We start from the raw sequence: 23,543 nt of genomic DNA on the forward strand, positions 1-23,543 counted from the left end.
CTGTAGATGCTGGAATCTTGACCCAAACAGAGCAGTCAGTCGGATGTGAATGGGGCAGCAGCTGTTTCCGAGTCTTAGCTTTCGCTTTGTTTTGGATTTATTCTTGTCACGTGTAATAGACAATAGGTGCAGGAGTAGGCCATTCGGCCCTTCGAGCCAGCACCGCCATTCACTGTGATCATGGCTGATCATCCACATTCAGTTCCCCGTTCCTGCCTTCTCCCCATATCCCCTGACTCCGCTCTCTTTAAGAGCTCTATCTAGCTCTCTCTGGAAAGCATCCAGAGAATTGGCCTCCACTGCCTTCTGAGGCAGAGAATTCCACAGACTCACAACTGTGTAAAAAACGTTTTTCCTCATCTCAGTTCTAAATGGCTTACCCCTTATTCTTAAACTGTGGACCTTGGTTCTGGACTCCCCCGACATTGGGAACATGTTTCCTGCCTCTAGCATGTCCAATCCCTTAATAATCTTATATGTTTCAATAAGATTCCCTCTCATCCTTCTAAATTCCAGAGTATACAAGCCCAGCCGCTCCATGACAGTCCCGCCATCCCGGGAATTAACTGTACCGAGGTGGAAAGCATCTTTTTGCATGCTATCCAAACAGGTAATGTGGATAAATGAGAGGTTATCCACTTTAGTGGCAAGACCAGGATCGCAGGTTATTATCTAAACGGTGTCAGATTAGGAAAAGGGGAGGTGCAATGAGACCTGGATGTGCTTGTACATCAGTCACTTAAAGTAAGCATGCAGGTAAAGCAGGCAGTGAAGAAAGCTAATGGCAAGTTGGCCTTCAAAGCCAGAGGATTTGAGTTTAAGAGCAAGGAGGTCCTACTGCAGTTGTATAGGGTCCTGGTGAGGCCGCACCTGAACTATTGTGTTCAATTTTGGTCTCCAAATTTGAGGAAGGACGTTATTGCTATTGAGGGTGTGCAGCGTAGGTTCACCAGATTAATTCCCGGGATGGCGGGACTGATATATGACAAAAGAATGGGTCAACTGGAATTTAGAAGGATGAGCGGGCATCCTATAGAAACATATACAATTCTTAAAGCATTGGACAGGCTAGATGCAGGAAAAATGTTCCCGATGTTAGGGGAGTCCCGAACCAGGGGTCACAGTTTAAGAATAAGGGGTAAGCCATTTAGGACTGAGATGATGAAAGACTTCTTCACCCAGAGAGTTGTGAATCTGTGGAATTCTCTGCCACAGAAGGCAGTGGAGGCCAATTCACTGGATGTTTTCAAGAAAGAGTTAGATTGAGCTTTTGGGGCTGAAGGAATCAAGGGATATGGGGAAATAGCAGGAACGGGGTCTGCCATGATCAATGACTGAATGGTGGTGCTTGCTCGAAGGGCCGAATGGCCTACTCGTGCACCTATTTTTCTATGTTTCCATGTTTCTAGATCAGGTAATACTGTACATAAATGCAATCAAGTGAAAAGCAGTAAGTAGAGAATAGGGGAAGATGCAAAGTGCTGAATATAGTTCTCAGCATGGTAGCGCATAGTTCTAGAGACAAAGTCTAATGTTGGCAATGGGGTAGAAGTGAGGAGAGGTAAATACCCTAACTTATGGAAGGACCATTCAGAACACGAGCATGACTGGTTAGCACGCAACAAAAGCCGTTTTACTGTATCGGGACAATAAACTAAACTCAAAAGTCTGATAACACAGGGGAAGAAGTTAGATAGGGCTCTTAAAAATAATGGAGTCAAGGGATATGGGGAGAAGGCAGGAACAGGGTACTGATTGTGGATGATCAGCCATGATCACATTGAATGGCGGTGCTGGCTCGAAGGGCCAAACGGCCTGCTCCTGCTCCTATTGTCTATTGAGTCTAGTGGTGGGCGCTTTCAGGTTTCTGTGGTTTCTGTACTTTCTGCCACAAAGCCAGGAGCAGAGAGAAGAAGGAATGACCGAGGTGATGGGACAAGTCTTTGATTGTGTCGACTGCTTTTCCAAGGCAGAGTGAAGTGTAGATGGAGTCAATGATGGGGAGTCTGGTCTGTGTGATGGACTGGGCTACATCCACAACTCTCTGCAATTTCTTGTAGCGCTGTCCCCAGACCAAGCTGTGATGCTTTCTATGAAGGAACTGCAGATGCTGGTTTAAACTGAAGATAGACACAAAAAGCTGGAGTAACTCAGCGGGTCTGAGTATAGAAGCTGGGATGTAATGTTAAAATTGTACAAGGCATTGGTGTGAGACCAAATCTGGAGTATGGTGTACAATTTTGGTCGCCCAATTATAGGAAGGATGTCAACAAAATAGAGAGAGTACAGAGGAGATTTACTAGAATGTTGCCTGGGTTTCAACAACTAAGTTACAGAGAAAGGTTGAACAAGTTAGGGCTTTATTCTTTGGAGCGCAGAAGGTTAAGGGGGGACTTGATAGAGGTCTTTAAAATGATGAGAGGGATAGACAGAGTTGATGTGGACAAGCTTTTCCCTTTGATATAGGGAAGATTCAAACAAGAGGACATGACTTCAGAATTAAGGGACAGAAGTTTAGGGGTAACATGAGGGGGAACTTCTTTACTCAGAGAGTGGTAGCGGTGTGGAATGAGCTTCCAGCGGAAGTGGTGTCGGCAGGTTCGTTGGTATCATTTAAAAATAAATTGGATAGGCATATGGATGAGAAGGGAATGGAGGGTTATGGTATGAGTGCAGGCAGGTGGGACTAAGGGAAAAAAAGTTGTTCGGCACGGACTTGTAGGGCCGAGATGGCTGACAATTCGAGTTGAGACCCTTCTTCAATCTGAAGAAGGATCCTTTCCTCCACATTATGTTGTCTATGTCAGCACCAACTCAATAGACAATTGCCTGTCAAGTCTCACATTTTTCCGCATATTCTTTTTAATTTTGTCCATCTTCACAATCCACACTGCCACCCAAATGTATTTATTTTAGTTGGGAGATCCAGCGAGGGAACAGGCCCTTCAGCCAACCAAGTGCATGTTGACCATCGATCACCCGTACACTAGTCCTATCCTACACACTAGGGGCAATTTACAGAGGCCAATTAACCTACAAACCTGCATGTCTTTGGGACGTGGGAGGAATCATGAGCGCCCGGAAAAAACCCACGTGGTCACAGGGAAGAACGTGCAAACTCCCTACAGGCAGTGCCTGGCCAGGAACAAACGAGAGTTTCTGGCGCTGTAATGGCCCTGTCCCACTGTACGAGTTCATTCAAGTGCTCTCCCGAGTTTAAAAAAAAATCAAACTCGTGGTAAGCACGTTAGAATGAACGTAGCGGGTACGTCAGAGCTCAGGGACGTCTCTTAGCAGCTCGTAACGCTAACGGCAGGTACTTGGGAAGACTCGCTAATGGCAGGTAAGCTCGGGAAGACTCGTGAAGATTTTGCAACATGTTGAAAAATGTCCACGAGAGCCCCGAGTACTTACGAGCGGCCATTACCATAAAACACGGGAGAACTCTTTGAATGAACTCGTACAGTGGGACAGGGCTTTAAGGCAGCAACTCTACCGCTGTGCCACCGTGCTGCATTTGTTGATGGTAAAATCTAGACCAACGACACTCTGTTCCCTCAAAATTCTCGATGCAGATTGAGATCAGCTGGCATCTGCATCAACCCATTGGACACAGTTGGTCAGGCCCATGAAGTGACGTACTTGTATTCATATCCACTATCCATGAATAAACTTCTCATCCACACTCAGATGTGTTTTGCCGGCCAATATACTAATTTGGTTTGATTTCATGAAACATGTTAGTCAAGGTCTTTTGAAAGCACATACGTTGTTTATTAGTTGCTGTACGTCTTTATTTAACGGCAGCAGTAGGCCAGTGAGCCTTTTCAGATGGAAAGAATTTATAAGAGAAAATCTGAAGGGATCGGGTTATCTGACTATTTGGAAAGAGAGGGTTGTTTTGTGTGGGGGAAATGTTGCCTCGGTAATTTAATTGAGTTTTTTTTAATTGAGGAGTAAGTAAGATTATCATAGAACACAGAACAGTACGACAAAAGAACAGGCTCTTTGGCCAAATGATGCCTGTGCTGAACATGACATCCAGGCCAACTCTTACCTGCCTGCACTTAATCCGTATCAATCCATTCCCTGCATTTCCATGTGCCTATCCCAGAGCCTATTAAATGCCACTATCACACCTGCCTCAAACACCACTCCCGTCAGCACGTTCCAGGCACCCGCCAACCCGTCTGTGTAAAAAAACATGCCCCAAATATCTCCTTTGAACTCTACCCCTCTCACTTTAAAGCTATGCCCTCTAGCATTTGATATTCCCACCCTGGGGGAAAAAGGTTCTGACTGTCTATCCCAGTGATTCCCAACCTGGGGTCTTAGGGGCCATGGCAAATTTCAGGGGGGCCACAGAAAAATTTGGAGATTTAGGGGGCCACAGGTTCAATGAAGGGGGACACTTTTTTTTTCCCCGCTAATAATGTCAGGGGGGGCCACATAAAAATTAAAGAGCCCAAGGGGGCCATGAACTAAAAAAGCTTGGGAACCACTGGTCTATCCTATCCATGCCTCTCGTAGTTTTACATACTTCTAGCAGGTCTCCCTGCAACCTCCAGAATTCCAGCGAAAACAATCCAAGATTGTCCTATCTCTCCCTGAGTCCAGGCAACATTCCGCTAATCCTCCTCTGGACCTTCTCCAAAGCCTCCGCATCCTTCCTGCAACGGCCCCTAAACGTTATTCTATTACCAAGTATCTCTACACTGTAAATGGATCGAATGTAATCATGTATTGTCTTTCTGCTGACTGGTTGGCACGCAACAAAAAAGCTTTTTGCTGTACCTCGGTACACGTGACAATAAACTAACCTGAACAATGGGGTGACCAGAATTACACACAATACTCCAAATGCAGCCTAACCAATGTCCTTAAAGGCTGCATCATGACTTCCTGGTTCTCATCATGGCAGGACCAATGTAGTTTACCTAGCATGCAGTATGCCTTCTTTACCAACTATCTTCTAGTGCTGCCATTTTCAAGGAGTTATGGACTTGGACCTCAAGGTCCCTCTGTACATCTGTGGAGTCTTTTAAGCTCCTTGGAACCATCATCTCCAAGGACCTTAAATGGGGAGCCACCATCGAATCCACAGTCAAAAAGGCACAACAGAGGATGTACTTCCTGCAGCAGCTGAGGAAACACAATCTGCCACAGGGCTTTGACCCGAAACGTTGCCTATTTCCTTCGTTTGCATAGATGCTGCTCACCCGCTGAGTTTCTCCAGCACTTTTGTCTACCTGCCACAAGCAATGATGGTCCAATTCTATACAGCCATCGTAGAGTCTGTTCTCACCTTCTCCATCATGGTCTGGTTTGGCTCAGCCACCAAGCATGATACCTGGAGGCTGCAGCGAATTGTCCGATCAGCTGAGAAAGTTATTGGCCGCAACCTTCCCTCCATTGACGAACTGTACACTGCAAGGGCCAGGAAGCAAGCGGGCAAGATCATCTCTGACCCCTCTCACCCTGGCCACAAACTCTTTGAATCACTTCCCTCTGGAAGGCGACTCCGGACTGTCAAAGCTGGCACAGCCAGACATAAAAACAGCTTTTTTCCATGAGAAGTAGCTCTATTCAATAACCAAAAATCTGTAGCCTCCTTTTACTCTGGTATTTTATTTCATTTTTCGCATGTCTAAACTATAATGTTTTATTCTTAATGTTTTATGTTTTACTCTTAATTGTTTACTATATGTCGTGTTGTTACTTGCGAGTGGAGCACCAAGGCAAATTCCTTGTATGTGTACATACTTGGCCAGTAAACTTATTCATTCATTCATCATTCATTCATTCATTCATTCATTTTTGTTCTGTAGGCAATATACTAATTTGATGTGTTTTCATTAAGCACTTTAGCCAAAATATTTTGAAAATACGTACAGTTAACGTAATTTCTTCATTTAAGGGCAGAATAATAAATCAATTAACTGCATGCCAGTGAGCATTATGAGAGGAACAGATAGTGTAGACAGGCAGAACCTTTATCCCAGAGTGGAAATGTCAAATACTGGACGGCATAGCTTTAGGGTGAGAAGGATGAATTTTAAAGGAGATGTGCGGGGTTATGTTTTAATTTAAATCTTTTTATTTAAATGCATTTGAATACATTTCGTTGTCTCTGTACTGTACACTGACAATGACAATTAAAATTGAATCTGAATCTGAATCTGATTTGAATTTTGAATTTGACAGCAATTTGCATACATACAATGATAACAGACAGTGATAGTCAGGACAACAGTATGTAAACGACCCTCAAAACCTTTACCCTTACCCACCCTCGCCACCCGGGGACAAACAACACTCACATACGTACGTACACATCCACGCTGATACGATAAGATAAACAAAATGAAAATGAGATTAAAAAAAAAAAAAGAAAAAAAAAGGGTGTGGGGGGGGGGGGTTGAGGCGGATAGCAGCTGCAATAAGACAGAGCAGTGATAGAGGGCACTCAGTCCTCTTCCGAGTCCGGAAACAAGTTAAGAGAGTTAACAAGTTCCAGGAAAGGGTTCCATGTATCTAGGAATGTCTTGGTAGAGCCTTTGAGAGAGAACCTAAGTTTTTCAAGCTTTAAGTTGTAGAGCACCTCCTTGATCCAGCGGGCGTGTGTCGGGGGACAGGTAAGCCTCCAGTTAAGCAAGATCAGTCTCCGGGCTAACAAGGTTGTAAAAGCCAGGACCCGCTTCAACGCAACAGAGAGGTTGGTGTTGGGAGGAATACCAAAAATAGCTGACAGTGGGTTTGGAGGAATAGTCTGGCCATAGGCTCTGCTTAGCACGTCGAAAGCACTCCTCCAAAAGGTTGCTAGCTTAGGGCAAGACCAAAACATATGACTATGGTTGGCAGGGGATTGATTGCATCTGTTGCAGGTGTCTTTAACAGCGGGGTATATTCTAGATAATCTTGCGTTTGTGTAGTGGACTTTGTGAAGGACTTTGCATTGGATTAGGCCATGACGGGCACATATGGAGGAAGAATGGATCAAATCCAAGGCAGAGTCCCATTGCTGGTCTGTTAGTTTCGTATTCAGCTCGCCCTCCCATACAGCTTTTAATGAGGTATGAGGTTTCAATATAACCGACCCTAACAAGTTGTACAAAAAAGAGATGCATTTCTTCCGGTTGGGATCTAGAGCTAGGATGGAATCGGTCAGGGTTTCAGGGGGACGATTTGGGAAATGGGGGAATATCTTCTTCACAAAATCCCTAATCTGGAAAAAACGAAAAAGGTGGGAGTTTGGGAGGCTATAGTTGGACGAAAGCTCCGCAAAAGACGAAAAAATGCCATCCTTGTATAGGTTTTTGATACTACTGATGCCATTACTATGCCAGGTTTTGAATGCGGAGTCTGTACTTGAAGGTTTAAAGATGTGATTTTTAAGCAGTGGGGTCAAGATGGAAGGGCCTTGTAAACCAAAGTTTTTCCTAAGTTGACTCCATATCTTGAGCGAGAGGGACGCAATTGGGCCTGCACCCACAGATGTTATAGAAAGGGGGAGTTGAGAGCATAGGACAGACCGCAACGGGAGATGTGAACTCGCCTTTTCCATGTGTACCCAGGTCGGTAGGTGGTCGCAATCATCATTCATCCAGTACAGGATTTTTTGCAAGTTAGCAGCCCAGTAGTATCGCCTAAAGTCAGGAAGTGCCAAACCGCCGTCACTCTTAGGAGACTGTAGTACCGTCTTTCGAATTCTGGCCAGTTTGCTACCCCATAAAAATTTAGATATTCTCCTTTCTAATTTATCAAAAAAAGATTTAGTGATAAATATAGGAACATGCTGGAAAAGATACAGGAATTTGGGTAGGACGACCATCTTGACCAGATTTATCCGGGCCGCGAGGGATAACGGTAAAACTGACCAGCGGTCAAAGTCTCTTTCAGCTTTCTCAACCAGAGGCAGGAAGTTTGTGCGGAACATATCAGATATAGGTATTGTGATAAAAACGCCGAGGTAGCGAAATCCGTCCTCCGCCCATTTAAATGAGGTTAAAGAGCGAGGGAGCTGCTTAGCCGATGAGTTAATCGGTAATAGTTCACTTTTTTGGTAGTTAAGTTTATAACCAGAGTACGCACCAAACCGTTCTAAAATATTCGTAATCACAGGGAGAGAGCTGACTGGATTCGAGATGTACAGGAGCAGGTCATCCGCATACAATGAGACTTTATGAATTGTGTCAAACCGTGTGATACCTTTAAAGCCCTTCTCTGAGCGTAACCAGACCGCCAAGGGCTCTATCGCGACAGCAAACAGGAGTGGTGATAACGGGCAACCCTGTCTGGTACCTCTCCGAAGGGGGAAGTGGGGCGACAGTGTGTCGTTTGTTTGTACTGAGGCCACTGGGGACGAGTATAATAGACTGACCCAATGAATGAAACTATTGCCGAGGCCAAACCTGTCCATCGCCTCGTATAGGTGCCTCCACTCGACCCTGTCGAAAGCTTTTTCGGCGTCGAGGGAGACCACTATCTCCGGGGTCTCACTACTTGGTGAATGGATGATATTAAGGAGACGCCTAGTATTGTGGGAGGACTGTCGGCCTGGCATAAACCCTGTTTGATCTAACGAGATAATAAAGGGCATCACTTGTTGAAGACGGAGCGCAAGAACTTTAGAAAGGATTTTGAGGTCCACATTCAAGAGTGAAATTGGTCTATAGCTACTACAAAGCAGGGGATCTTTCTCCTTTTTAAGAATTAGGGAGATAGTAGCCCACAACAAGGTGGGCGGTAGGCAACGATGTGAAAACGCCTCATTGTACATATCTCTCAGGACTGGTGCGAGAAGAGCAGAGAAAGCTTTGTAATATTCTACAGTGAAGCCGTCAGGGCCGGGCGACTTTCCGCTTTGCAGCGATGTGATGGCTGCTTGGACTCAGTGACAGTTATGGGACCACCCAAGTACGGGGTTATGTTTTTACACGGGGGATGTTTGGTACCTGGAACGCACTGCTTAGTGGGTGGGTGAAGGCAGATATAATAGTGGTGTTTAAGAGATTATTGGATAGGCGTGGATATGCAGGGTGTGGAAGGATGTGCGGGCAGGTAAGGAGTGGTCTTGGCATTGTGTTTGGTGCCGTCAATGTGGGCAGAAGGTCTCGTTTCTCTACGTTATATGAATTCAAGTGTACCATATACCTTCCTTTCCCACTAGGGTCGCCAACGCTCTCACTCCCGAATAAGGGACAAAAGGTCAACATAAAGGGGAAATTCTCAATGGCATTTCGTTGACCGACTGGGTCGTGTCTGGGTGAACGATGCGTTGTCCCGGGTGCTGGACTGTACACAAAGCCCAGCCTACGGGCCAGCTGAGGAGCTTTGGTCCGGGCGCCAGGTGTGTGCGCAAAGTCCGGCGCCCCATCCAACTTGTGAACCGATGATCGGCCGTGAGAAGGAGGGGTGGTGGTGGTGTCGGCGGTAAGCGAAGGTCTGAAGGTCGGACTGTTGGCTGGGCTGCCGGGGCCACGGGCGAGGCGCTGCTGCTGCTACTGCTGCACTCCATGGGCTGCACTACGTCGGGACGGGTGAGGCGGGACTGGACGCGACAGTCCCCTTGACCCGAGTAGTAACGGTCAAATACGGGACAAGGACGGTCCCGTCTGGGGCAAACCAATTTAGCCCAATATACGGGATGTCCCGGCTAATACGGGACAGTTGGCAACCCTAGTTTTACCATAGTTCCAAACCCCTGCTTGCTCTCTGCAACTCCGAGCCTCCCCCAGCCCCCACTCTCCCCACAGCCCAGAGAAATCCATCTTGACACTTTCAGTCTCACTTCCTTCACTGTGATTTCCAGAGAGTGTAATCACAACAAGCAGTGAAATGTTTTCAGCTTCCAGCCAATTCTCTACGTATGAGCGATGATTTAACAAATGGACCATTTCCCAACTCCCACAAACTCAGTACCGGATTTGTATCGGCACAAGGAACTGCTGCAGACGCTGGAATCTTCAGCAAAGCACAGACTAGGGGCGGTGGGAGATGGTGGGAGAAGGGGGGGATGTGTGCGCTGCATGATGGGGAGGAGAGGTTTCGATGGGCGCGCTTTGCAAACGTCAGCAGAAGCTAATCTCTGGAGCACCGAGGTCCCGTGCCAGACATTACGTGCTGTGCTCTGCCACTGCGATAAGCAGCAGCCGCAAGGCCACGGGTTGATAGGAAGGAGTCTCGCCCCCATAAACAAGCGAGGGGGCAGGAGACTGCCCACAAGGATCCTCCTCCACACCCTTTAGTCAGGGATTAGTTAATCTGTGCAACTCTTTGCCACAGAGGGCTGTGGAGGCCAAGTCAGTGGATATTTGTAAGGCGGAAATGGGCAGATTCTGGAGTAGAATGGGTATCAGGGTTTATGGGGAGAAGGCAGGAGAATGGGATTAGGAGGCAGGGATCAGCCATGATTGAACGGCATAGTGGGCTCGATGGGCTGAATGGCCTAATTCTACTCCTATAACCTGTGACCCTGTGAACTCCCTGACCATACACTCCCACCAACACCCTCGCCTCCCCCGTTCCATCTGCGGCTGCTTGCTCGAAGATGGCTCCCCTTCCCACCCCCTGGACCTCGGCCTTGTACGTCATCTCGAACCAGCGACACTCCTGCCCTCGCTCGGTACGTCCTCCCACCCCCTCCGGAGCCGGCCTTTTGCAAATCTACTGGGTGGTGTGATATTCCTGTCACCCATTTACTTGTTCTCTGCACCTTGAAGTTAATAGCGAGGAACCTGTCTTGTATGAAGTGTAATCTATTAACCTTCCCGTGGGAGTAAGTGGAGAGCAGTCTGCACATCCAGTCTATTCTTCCATTCAACCGGAGAGAGGCCATTCAATAGTCTGTACCACAGCCATAGAGTCATACACCATGGATACAGGCCTTTCAGCTCAACTCATCCAAGATGCCCCATCTAAGCGAGGCCCCTTTGTTCACATTTGGCCCATATCCCTTTGAACCTTTCCCTTCCATGTACCTGGCCAAGTATCTTTTCAATGTTATTCTACCTGCCTGAACTACTTCAGGGCCTGTCCCACGAGGGCGTTATTTGCATGTCATTTATGCGTCGTCATTTACGTGTCGTGACGCGCGCGTGGTGAGACGTGTTGGCGTAGGCGGTGGCGTAGGCGGTGACACGTGGAACCTCAGGATTTTGGGATTCACGAAAACTTCGCTCCCCACCTGCGTGACGTGCAAATGGCGCCCAAGTGGAGCAGGCCCTTTCCTCTGGCAGCTCGTTCCATTTTCCCACCACCCTCTGTGTGACAAAGTTGCTCTTCTGATTCCTATTAAATCTTTCCCCCCCCCCCCCATCTTAAACCTATGTCCTATCGTTCTTGATTCCCCTACTCTGGGTAAAATACACCGTGCATTCACCTTATCTATTCCGCTCATGATTTTATACTACCATAAGATCACCCCTCATCCTCCTGAACTCCACAGAATGCAGTCCTACCCTGCCCAACGTCCCCCTCTTGCTCAGGCCATAGCCATAGCATTCAGCCTATCTATCCCCCCCCTTTTGTACACCTATAAGATCACCCTCCAGTCTCCTGCCCTCTAAGGAATAGTCCTGACCTGCCCAATGGCTGCTACGGGCCTTCATGGCCAGCTGCATCCTGGACTTTGAAAATGGCGCCAGGATCCGCCGACTTGTATATGGTCTCAGTGGACTATTTCTATACACTTTGTACTTAATCTGGGATTGTGTTTGTGTGCGGTAATAATTTACTGAACTGTATACAAAACAAATGTCACTGTGTATCTTGGTACATGTGATAATAAAGAGCCATTGAACCTCTCCCTATAGCTCAGGCCCTATAGAATAATATAGTCATTGAGTCATACAGTATTGAAACAGGCCCTTCGGCCCTACTTGTCCAGACTGTCCAAGGTGCCCCATGTTTCCTTGATAGTGCAGCTAGGGGAAAATATACCAAGAAAAGAAAACAATATACTGAGGGAAAAAAGCTGATGACAGGTTAGGAAATGTAGGAAGCATGAAGAGGTGTCTATAATCAGGATGGACGTTGATAGGGGAATGCACAGTATTTTTCCCCCAAGGTAAGGACAAAAAGGGGAAAGGTTTAAGGTGAGAGGGGAAAGATTTATTAAGGGTCTGAGGGACAACCTTTTCACACAGAGGGGGTGGGTTTATGATACGAGCAGCCAGAGGAGGTAGTTGAGGCAGGTACCATAACAGCATTTAAAATACATTTCTGGGTAAAGAGACATAAGCAGTCAACGAGGTGCTGAAGGTACTATCGGGTATTAAGGTAGACAAATCCCCGGACATGATCAGGACATTGTGGGAAACTAGCAAGGAAATTGCGGGAGCCCTGGTTAAAATTTACGAGTCGTCTTTAAATACATGAGAGGTGCCGGAAGACTGGAGGGTGGCAAATATTGTGCCTCTATTTAAGAAGGACTGCAGGGAAAATGCTGGGAACTATAAGACAGTGAGCTTAACATCTGGAAAGTTGGAAAGCTACAACAGAGTATTCTGAGGGATAGGATATACAGGCATTTGGATGGGCAAGGGCTGATTAGGGGTAGTCAGCATGGTTTTGTACGTGGGAGGTCGTGTCTTACAAATCTGATTGAGTTTTTTTGAAGACGTGACCAAAAAGGTCGATGAGGGCAGAGCTGTAGATGTTTTGTACATGTACTTCAGCAAAGCATTTGACAAGGTTCCGCATGGCAGGCTGCTCTGGAAGGTTAGATCGTATGGGATCCAAAGTGAGATAACTGAATGGTTAGAAATTTGGCTTCACGGAAGGAAGCAGAGGGTGATGGTGGAAGGTTGCTTCTCCGACTGGAGGCCTGTGACTAGTGGTGTGTCTCAGGGTTCGGTGCTGGGCACATTACTGTTTGTTATCCATATCAATGATTTGGATGAGAACATACAGGGCAAGATTAGCAAGTTTGCTGATGAGACAAACGTGGGCGATTTTTTGGCCAGGTGAGCTGAGGAATGGTTGATGGAATTTAATACAGAGAAATGTGACTTGTTGCATTTTGGGTGGTCTAACATTGGCAGGACCCACACAGTGAACGGCAGGCCTCTGGGGAGTGTTGTAGAGCAGAGGGATCTAGGAGTGCAGGTGCATGGTTCCTTGAGGGTGGAGACGCAGGTGGATAGGGTGGTGAAAAAGGCCTTTGACACATTGGCCATCATCAGTCGGAATATTGAGTATAGAAGTTGGGAGGTCATGTTGCAGTTGTATAGGACGTTGGTGAGGCCACATTTAGAGCATTGAGTTCAGTTCTGAGGTCCATGTTATATGAAAGATGTTATCAAGCTGGAAAGTGCAGAGAAGATTTACGAGGATGTTGCCAGGAATCGAGGGTCTGAGCTTTAGGGAGAGGTTGAGTAGGCTGGGACTCTATTCCTTGGAGCACAGGAGGATGAGGGGTGATCTTATAGAGGTGTATAAAATCATGAGAGGTAGATGCCCAGAGTCTCTTGCCCAAAGTAGGTGAATCGAGGACCAGAGGACATAGGTTTGAGGTGAAGGGGAAAAGATTTAATAGGAATCTGAGGGGTAACTTTTTCACACAAATGGTGGTGAGTGTATGGAACGAGCTGCCAGAGGAGGTAGTGGAGGCTGGGACTATCGCAACTTTTAAGAAACCGACAAGTACATGAAACAGACAGGTTTGGAGGGATATGGACCAAACTATTGTCTATTGTCAAACGTGGGCAGGTGGGACTAGTGTAGCTGGGACATGTTGGTCGGTGTGGGCAAGTTGGGCCGAAGGGCCGGTTTCCACACTGCATCACCCTGACTCTATTTGGACAGATACATGGATAGGAATGGTACATAGGGATGTGGGCCCAACGCAAGCAGATGGGACTATCACATGTAGACATCCTGGTCGGCATGGTCAATTTGGGCCGAAGGAACAGTTTCCATGCTAGGTGACTTTCTCCAAGTAGAACTGCAGCCTCTCCGCTCCAGCGACCCGGGTTCCATGCTGTCCGTGTGGAGTTTGCATGTTCTCCCTGTGGCTGCGTGGGTTTCCCCCGGGTGCTCCGGTTTCCCGTAAGTGCGTGGGTTGGAGGGCGAATTGGACGCTGTAAATTACCGCAAGCTTGTCAGCCGATGATGGGCATGTGGAGCGAATGAAATGAGTTTAGTGTAGGATTAGCTTAAACGGGCTGTTGGTGGGCTGCAGGGACACGATGGGTCGAAGGGCCTACTGCCATGCTGTGGATACAATGGGGAGTTTCCAATGGATACCGGTGTGATTCAAGGATGGTTTCTTAGCTTTGTTTTAATGGAATGAACTTGTGGAAGGGAGGGAGAGAGATTGGAGGCTTGTATCTGAAATCGGTTGGACTTAGACATGGACAAAGATAGACTGGGAATTTACGTTTTGGTTTAGACCAAGGCCAACTTTATAAACCAAGATGCGATTTGGCAATAGTTTCTTGGAAGCAGTTGTATGAAGGGTAAATACGTTTCAGAGCAGCGAGGCATTCAAGGACATGACACTGTACGTTCAGACCTAACATTCTGCCAGTAATCAGAGGATCTAACTTGGTCAAGTGGGAAATGGTGTATTTTAGTTTAGTTTAGAGATACAGCGCAGAAACTGGCCCTTCAGCGCCCCAAGTCCGCACCGACTGGCGATCCCCGCACACTAACACTATCTACACACACACACACACACACAAGGGCTAACTCACAAGCCAATTAACCTGTGCGTCTTTGGAGGAAACCAGAGCTCCCGGAGAAAACCCACGCAGTTAGCAGGGAGAAGGTACAAACTTCGTACAGACAGCACCCACAGTCAGGATCGAACCCGGGCCTCTGGTGCTGTACGGCAGCAACTCTACCGCTGCGCCACCGTGCCACCCGTAAAGCCGGACTGGACCAGCGCTGGGACTGCCAGGCGCCCCCTGGAGAGTTTTGTAGAACTGGGGATGCACAGTATACACAAGGAACTGCAGATGATGGTTTACAAAAACAATAGATACAAAGTGCTGGAGAAACTCAGCGGGTGCGGCAGCATCTACGGAGCGAAGGAAATAGGCAACGTTTCGGCTCGAAACGTTGCCTATTTCCTTCGCTCCGTAGATGCTGCTGCACCCGCTGAATTTCTCCAGCACTTTTGTCTACCTTCGATTTCCCCGCATCTGCAGTTCCTTCTTAAACACAAAGTGCATGACTAACTCAACGGGTCAGGCAGTATATCTGGAGGATGTGGAGAGGTGATTGTTCAGGTCTCGGGACCTCTCTTCACAATTGCCTGAGATGGGGGGCTCGTCGACAGAGTGGAGAGGAAGGCGTTATGCCCCTGTCCCACTTAGGAAACCTGAACGGAAACCTGAACGGAAACCTCTGGAGACTTTGTGCCCCACCCAAGGTTTCCGTGTGGTTCCCGGAGGTTGCAGTTGGTTGTCGGAGGTTGCAGGCAGTGGAAGCAGGTAGGGAGACTGACAGAAACCCCCGGGAATCGCACGGAAACCTTGGGTGGGGCGCAAAGTCTCCAGAGGTTTCTGTTCAGGTTTCCTAAGTGGGACAGGGGCATTAGTCACACTGGTCTTCGTCGGGCAGGGCACTAGCGCACTCGCTGAGAGGCCATTCCACTAAACGCTGTCAAGCCATACTTGGAGTATTGTGCACAGTTCTGCGACCAACTTATGGGATGGGTGTGAGAGGGTGCAGAGACAGGTTCACAAAGATGGTGCCTGGATTGGAAAGCTTTCGTTTAAGGAGAGGTTTCCCTATGGTGAAGGAAACTGAGAGGTGACATGATATAGGTATATACAAAAGATGAGAGTTACAGGTACGTTCAAGATAAAATAGCCAGAGAATACACAGAGTGCTGGAGTAGCTCCTGGGATCCAATAACGACTTAGGAAAACATGGAGAGGCACCATTTTGGGATGGGACCCGAGATGTCACCGATGGGCACCAATGGGGGAGGGGAAAGTGGGTAGCAGAGGGTTCGGAGGGAACCAGGGTGGTCAAGGAGAGAAAGGAACACAGATGTGTTCGGCACGGACTAGAAGGGTCGAGATGGCCTGTTTCCGTGCTGTAATTGTTATATGGTTATATGGTTATATGGTGTGAAAAAGGGTCCCGATCCAAAACATCACCTATCCATCTTCCCCACAGATGCTGCCTGACCCACTCCGGTACTCCATGCCTTCTTTTGGAAACCTGCATCTGTAGTTCCTTGTTTATACCTAGAATAGCCAGAGTCGGTTTCCTAATCTGGGGCATATATAGGGAGGTTGCATGGCAGTCGAGGTCACGACCCGTGACTCGTACTGTTGCCACGCAACGCCAACTGGAGGGCACGCGATGAACTGCAAGTAAGCATTTACTACGGCTGCCTTCTTCTGGCCCAGCACCTGGACTCCACGGTGACTGGTTGCACACTTGCGGACCCCGGGCCATCTGTGGGTGGGAGGGGGGGGGGGGGGGGGGGGGGGGGGGGGATGGGGTGGGGAGGAGGAGGTTTGAGGGGGGTAGGTCGGGGTGTCGTTGCATTGCGGTCAGTGACTCTGGGTGGGCGGAGGGACCAGACTGCCCCCAACTCCGCTGCAGCTGACGGGGACATTGCGGATTGTCATCCCCGTGTGTCCGCTGCCCGGAATCGCGGCCCCGCTCCACCAGCCCCGTGTGTGTGGGCGCTGCCGACCCACAGCCCTGTGGCCGCACAGGGGGAGACGGGGCGGAGGGCAGCCGTGGCCGGACAGCGCTGACCCTGGGGGGAGAGTGGGGGCTGCCCCGAGGGATGCGCTCCTTCGGCTGCTTACACCTTGGTGCTCTGGCTCAGAGTAAAGATACCACAGCATTTGGTCCAGAGCGCTCAGTCACCCTCTACAATTATTTAGTGCAAAAATTGACAATTTCGCTGTTTTTTAACAGGTAAGAAAGTACGAGTTTCGTGTGTTAACATTGTATGCCGGAGGCTGCCATGTCCTCCAGAAGGATTGAGCTGCTCCGTGCGTCACGCCCTTTGACCTGATGACCTTACATGCAACCCCCCTATAGAACAAGAGGGCAGAGGTGTAAGGTGAGAGGGAGAAGGTTTAAAGTGGATCTGATGGCTTCTCTTGAACACTACACAACGGTAACCTCAGTAACTAGTCTTTTCTGGACTGTGTCTTTGGTTGTACTCCATAGTTTGGGTTTTGCACTATTATGGTTATTAATATATGAAATTATTGATTATTATATCTGTGATTGATTATATGTTTATCAATGTGTTAATGAGCCTGTTAAGATGCAGTGAGTTAGAATTTAATCGTTCCTTTCCATATGACAATTTAACACTTGATTCTTGAGATTCATTTGAAGTTATACAGTTGGTCACGATACATTTACCAAGGCACCTCAATAAAATTCAAAGCAACGAGAACTGAACATACGACTGTAGATGTGTTTAAGAAGGAACTGCAGATGCTGGAAAATCGAAGGTACACATAAATGCTGGAGAAACTCAGCGGGTGCAGCAGCATCTATGGAGCGAAGGAAATAGGCAACGTTTCGGGCCGAAACCCTTCTTCAGACCCAAACTGAAGATGTTGGGATTCCCACATATTAAAACAATGCTGGGACTCCTCAACACAGAAGCTGCCCGACCAGCTGAACCTGAACAACCTGAGCATCAATAGTCATTGCTAGCCATGGATACATTTCACAGGACCATCGAGTTACACAGCACAGAAACAAGCCCACCAATCTCCCTGCCGTCCCATCTGCTCAGATTAGTTTAGTAATAATAGACAATAGGTGCAGGTGTAGGCCATTCGGCCCTGCGAGCCAGCACCGCCATTCAATATGATCATGGCTGATCATCCCCAATCAGTACCCCGTTCCTGCCTTCTCCCTATATCCCCTGACTCCGCTATCTTTAAGAGATCCATCCAACTCTCTCCTGAAAGCATCCAGAGAACCTGCCTCCACTGTTCTCTGAGACAGAGAATTCCACAGACTCGCAACTCTCTGTGAGAAAAAGTGTTTCGTCATCCACGTTCTAAATGGCTTACTCCTTATTCTTAAACTGTGGCCCCTGGTTCTGGACTCCCCCAACATCGGGAACATGTTTCCTGCCTCTAGCATGTCCAAACCTGTATGGAAACAGGCCCTTCGGCCCATCAAGACCACGCCGATCATCGATCACCCTGTTCACACTCATTCTATGTCATTTTATTTTCTCACACACTTTAGGGAAATTTACAGAGGCTAACACGGGGTCACATTTTAAGGATAAGGGGAAAGTCTTTTAGGATCGAGATGAGAAAAACATTTTTTGCACAGAGAGTGGTGAATCTGTGGAATTCTCTGCCACAGAGGGTAGTTGAGGCCAGTTCATTGGCTATATTTAAGAGGGAGTTAGATATGGCCCTTGTGGCTAAAGGGTTCAGGGGGTATGGAGAGAAGGCAGGTATGGGATACTGAGTTGGATGATCTGCCATGATCATATTGAATGGCAGTGCTGGCTCGAAGAGCCGAATGGCCTACTCCTGCCCCTATTTTCTATGTTTATAATTAACCGACAAACCCACGTGTCTTCTGGAATGTGGGGGGTAACCAGAGCAACTGGATGACACCCAGGTAGAACGTGTAAACCCCACACAGACAGCACTCAAAATGGGGATTGAACCCGGGTCTCTGGTGCTGTGAGGCAGCACTGCGCCACTGTTGAGTGTTTCACAGAGCGGTTAAATCAAGAGACTGAAGAGTGTTTAATTGTCGTATGTACGGACAGTGGGACAATGGAATTCTTACCATCAGCAGCGTAACAGGTCTGTAAATGCACCACTCATAATATACAATAGATTAAAGTTACACAGTCCATCACACAGACCAGACACCCCGCCTTTGACCCCATCCACAATTCAAGCCGTCTCAGAAAAGCAGCCAGCACAATCAAAGATTTGTCCCATCCCAATCATAGAAATATAGAAATTAGGTGCAGGAGTAGGCCATTCGGCCCTTCGAGCCTGCACCGCCATTCAATATGATCAAGGCTGATCATCCAACTCAGTATCCCGTACCTGCCTTCTCTCCATACCCTCTGATCCCCTTAGCCACAAGGGCCACATCTAACTCCCTCTTAAATATAGCCAATGAACTGGCCTCGACTACCCTCTGCGGCAGAGAGTTCCAGAGACTCACCACTCTCTGTGTGAAAAAAGTTCTTCTCATCTTGGTTTTAAAGGATTTCCCCCTTATCCTTAAGCTGTGACCCCTTGTCCTGGACTTCCCCAACATCGGGAATCGGGAACAATCTTCCTGCATCTAGCCTGTCCAACCCCTTAAGAATTTTGTAAGTTTCTATAAGATCCCCTCTCAATCTCCTAAATTCTAGAGAGTATAAACCAAGTCTATCCAGTCTTTCTTCATAAGACAGTCCTGACATCCCAGGAATCATCCCTTCTTCTCCCTGCTCCCATCAGCAGAAGGTACAGAAGCTTGAAAGCGCGCACCAGCAGACTCAGGAACAGCTTCTTCCAGTCTGTTATCAGGCTTCTGAACGGCCCTTCCATAATCTAGGGCAGTGCTACTTAAACTGGCGAATGGTTCACCCAAGGGCGAATTAAATTATTTTGGGGTGAATGAAACTAGAGGGGCGAATGATTTAATTTATTCAGATATTTATATATTTTTTTCTATACTTAAAAAAAGGCCTTGCCATTAAAGTGGTTAGTGAGCTCTTATTGGTTTTAATGGCAGTGGAGCTGGAGATTTGATGGGTTTTTCCCTCTACCTATGGGTTTTCTAATTTCAAAGTAGCAGGATATTTCCCAAATTTACTGTAATATAACCTTTTATGGAAGACCAGACGAGCTAGTGGGATAATAAATATATATATGGCTTCACTGGAGGATCGCCGTAGGCAAGTGGTGAACGGGAACTTTACTTTGTGTAGCAATTTAGCTGCCAAAGTTGATATTTGGTGGTATTGTGAGCTTTCGTCGGGGAGAGTTAGAGAAAGTTATAATAGTTGGATACTGATATATTAAATCACAACTCCATAGTTTTTTGTGCTAGTTTTCCAAGAAAAAAAACTGCAGTAATCAAAGCCCGAAAGGATAGGATGGGACTGTGAAAATTATACATCTTCTAGATGCGCTGGGACGCATCCTCTGTGATGTGATCTGGGGTCATCGGGTGTTTCGGGTCTCACAACATCAGACACCCTCGCCCAGGCGACCCAGCCGGGGTTGATCAGGCCCCGACTTGCGTCCCAGCAGCAACCGCCCACGGATCAGCCATCTTAGTAACTACTCTGCAGGGGTTGGGAGACTCTAGTGCGTGGAGGGACTGGGCTCTGTGGGGTGAGTCCTGGGCCGGGCTCCTGCTGCGTCTCACCAGGTTCAAGGCCTGTGCGCTGCACCTCTTTCTCCTTCTCTGAGCATTTCATTCTCGCCTGATGGATTTTTAGGCCACGGTGGTTCGTTAGGCCTTTCCGTAGCTTTATTGGGTGACTTTCTCACGAAAGACACAGACTGGGGTGCTAACCCAGCCTGTCCCGGGTGCCGTCAACTGTCTCTCCAGTAGTCACCAAACTATTCTTGGTTGTCACCCAGTCCTAGGTTGAAGCCCAGTGTTTAGACATTAGAACGTTTTTTTTTAAATCAACTTATTTTGTTCCCTTTACATATTTTTAAGATGTTCAAAAAGTTGAATAAAATAAACACTTAAAAAATGAGTTAATTTATGTTATTTGCTCTTGTGACAAAATAAATGATTGCATATAAAATTATACACAAGGGATTTAGTCGAGAATGAATGAAACATAGAAACATAGACAAAAGGTGCAGGAAGAGGCCATTCGGCCCTTCAAGCCAGCACCGCCATTCATTGTGATCATGGCTGATCATCCCCAATCAATAACCCGTGCCTGCCTTCATAGCTTTCATAGCAAAATGATTTGAGTATAGGAGCAGGGAGGTTCTACTGCAGTTGTACAGGGTCTTGGTGAGACCACACCTGGAATATTGCGTACAGTTTTGGTCTCCAAATCTGAGGAAGGACATTATTGAAATAGAGGGAGTGCAGAGACGGTTCACCAGACTGATTCCTGGGATGTCAGGACTGTCTTATGAAGAAAGACTGGATAGACTTGGTTTATACTCTCTAGAATTTAGGAGATTGAGAGGGGATCTTATAGAAACTTACAAAATTCTTAAGGGGTTGGACAGGCTAGATGCAGGAAGATTGCTCCCGATGTTGGGGAAGTCCAGGACAAGGGGTCACAGCTTAAGGATAAGAGGGAAATCCTTTAAAACCGAGATGAGAATAACTTTTTTCACGCAGAGAGTGGTGAGTCTCTGGAACTCTCTGCCGCAGAGGGTAGTCGAGGCCAGTTCATTGGCTATATTTAAGAGGGAGTTAGATGTGGCCCTTGTGGCTAAGGGGATCAGAGGGTATGGAGAGAAGGCAGGTACGGGATACTGAGTTGGATGATCAGCCATGATCATATTGAATGGCGGTGCAGGCTCGAAGGGCCGAATGGCCTACTCCTGCACCTAATTTCTATGTTTCTATGTTTCTATGTTTCTCCCCATATCCCCAAATGTTGTGATAAAGACTCAAGGGTGAATGACACTGGACTAGTTCACTGCGGCATTGCTCGAGGTCACTGTCCGATTCACCTCTACCCCACTGCGGACATTGGACTTTGTCTCTAGACCTGATGCACTAACAACCAAAGATCTTAGAGCAGAGCTTAGATCTTTGCTAACAACACTGCGAACTACATTCTGCACCCTGTATCTTCCTTCCCCTTTGGTCTACCCGTTCCACTGGAGTTTGACTTGACTCAGACTGTACGTATGTAGAAAGGAACTGCAGATGCTGGTATAGGGAGGTTTCACGGCAGTCGGGTCACGACCCGTGACCCGTACTGTTGCTAGGCTACTCCAAGTGGAGTACATGCGATGAACTGCAGGTAGGCACTTACCATTGTTTCCAGCGTAGCGGGCCCGTTAAAACCCCCCGCTGAAATTGTCAATTTTTGCGCTGTAAATAATGATGGAAATCGGGATAAACGTGTGAGACATTTAGCCTACTTCACAATTCCAAATGTGAGGAGAAATGACGGTGGATAGAAACAAGAGCTGAAGGGACAACAACAGCTAGAGTGCTTGGCGACCATTGGCCTTTTGCTCACTGCATTTCATCAACTAAGGCATTATTTGTGTTTTTTCTTGATTCCTTTGGCATCTAAAAAGTTTCAGAAGTGATAAATCTGGCTGTAATTTTTTTAAATCGCCCATGGTTCCCAAGTGGGTTTTTACATACAAAATGCAAACGCATCTGAAGAAAACTTTACAGCCAGATTTACCACTTCTGAGACTTTTTAGATGCCAAAGGAATCAAGAAAAAACGCAAACAATGCCTTACTTGATGAAATGCATTGAGCAAACGCGATAATCCCCAATATTTTCAATGTTTACCAAACACTTTAGCTGCTGTTGTCCCTTCAGTTCTCGCTTCTCTTTACCTTCATTTCGCTTCACTTTTGGAATTCTGAAGTTGGGTACGATGTCTCTCACACTTACCCCGACTCCCACAATTTATTTCAGCGCAAAAATTCAACATTTTGGCGGTGTTTAACAGGTAGGAAAGTACGCGTTTCTAGCATTAATAACACATACCAGAAGTGACGGATGTCTTCCAGTTGGATTTAGCGGCTCCGTGCGTCGAGCCCTGTGACCCAGTGACCTTTCGTGCAACCCCCCTATAAACCGAAGATAGACACAAAGTGTTGGAGTAACTCAGACAGCATCTCTGGAGAGAAGGACTGGGTGACGTCCCGAGTTATCTGAATAACTGCAGATGCTGGGAGAGAAGGACTGACTGGGTGACGTCCCGAGTTATCTGAATAACTGGTCTGTTTGGATAGCATGCAAACAAACGTTGTCACTACACCTCGGTTACACGTGACAATGGTAAACCGAAGCCTACCCGAACCACAATGTAACAGGTATTGTGTCTCAGGGGAGCGGTCTTTAATGCCCCCACTCCACCCTAGCCCACATATTGACTCACCGCCCGCTGAGAACACATTCGTTCTCCAGAGATGCTGCCTGACCCGCTGGGCTACTCCAGCTCGTTGTGTCGCGGTAACCGGGCTGATTTACAAAAGCTAAACTCACGGGAAGCTGGTGGACGAGCCGAGATGGGACAGCAGGTTGATGGCGAGCAGGGTGCTCTGTCTCTGTCTCTGTCCTCTCTCTAGCCCCAGAGTGGTAGGAGCAGGTGGAGCGCGGTGATTCAGCGATTCTCTGGGCTGGGCTGGGCTGGGCTGCTGATCCTTCTGATGTTCACCGCGGCTCGGAGGCAGATTGTGAATGGGAGCGGGAGCTGGTGCAGAGACACCTCACCCCGCCGTCTCCACCCCCACGCCTCCTTCCCTCCCTCCCTTCCTTCCTTGCTCGGCCAGTGCCGGAGGCGTCACCCCCATCTCACTCATTGCAACATTTCACGCTCTATTAACTGTACAGTTGCTGATTCGTTCCACAAATTAAAAAGGAACCTGGACCAGCCACTCGGCCCCTCGTTCC

General features: G+C 47.5%; 1 protein-coding gene across 1 annotated transcript in view; it reads right to left on the reverse strand.

The window, feature by feature from the left end:
* Positions 1-23,341, reverse strand: part of LOC129715716 (riboflavin transporter 2-like) — a 32,393-nt gene extending 9,052 nt beyond the window's left edge. The window contains 1 exon segment of the mRNA XM_055665577.1: positions 23,136-23,341. The gene's annotated coding sequence lies outside the window, so the exon portion shown is untranslated.
* Between the last annotated feature and the right edge of the window lie 202 nt (positions 23,342-23,543).

This window comes from Leucoraja erinacea, chromosome 2 (genome assembly GCF_028641065.1).
Source record: "Leucoraja erinacea ecotype New England chromosome 2, Leri_hhj_1, whole genome shotgun sequence".
In the NCBI taxonomy this organism is placed as follows: domain Eukaryota; kingdom Metazoa; phylum Chordata; class Chondrichthyes; order Rajiformes; family Rajidae; genus Leucoraja; species Leucoraja erinaceus.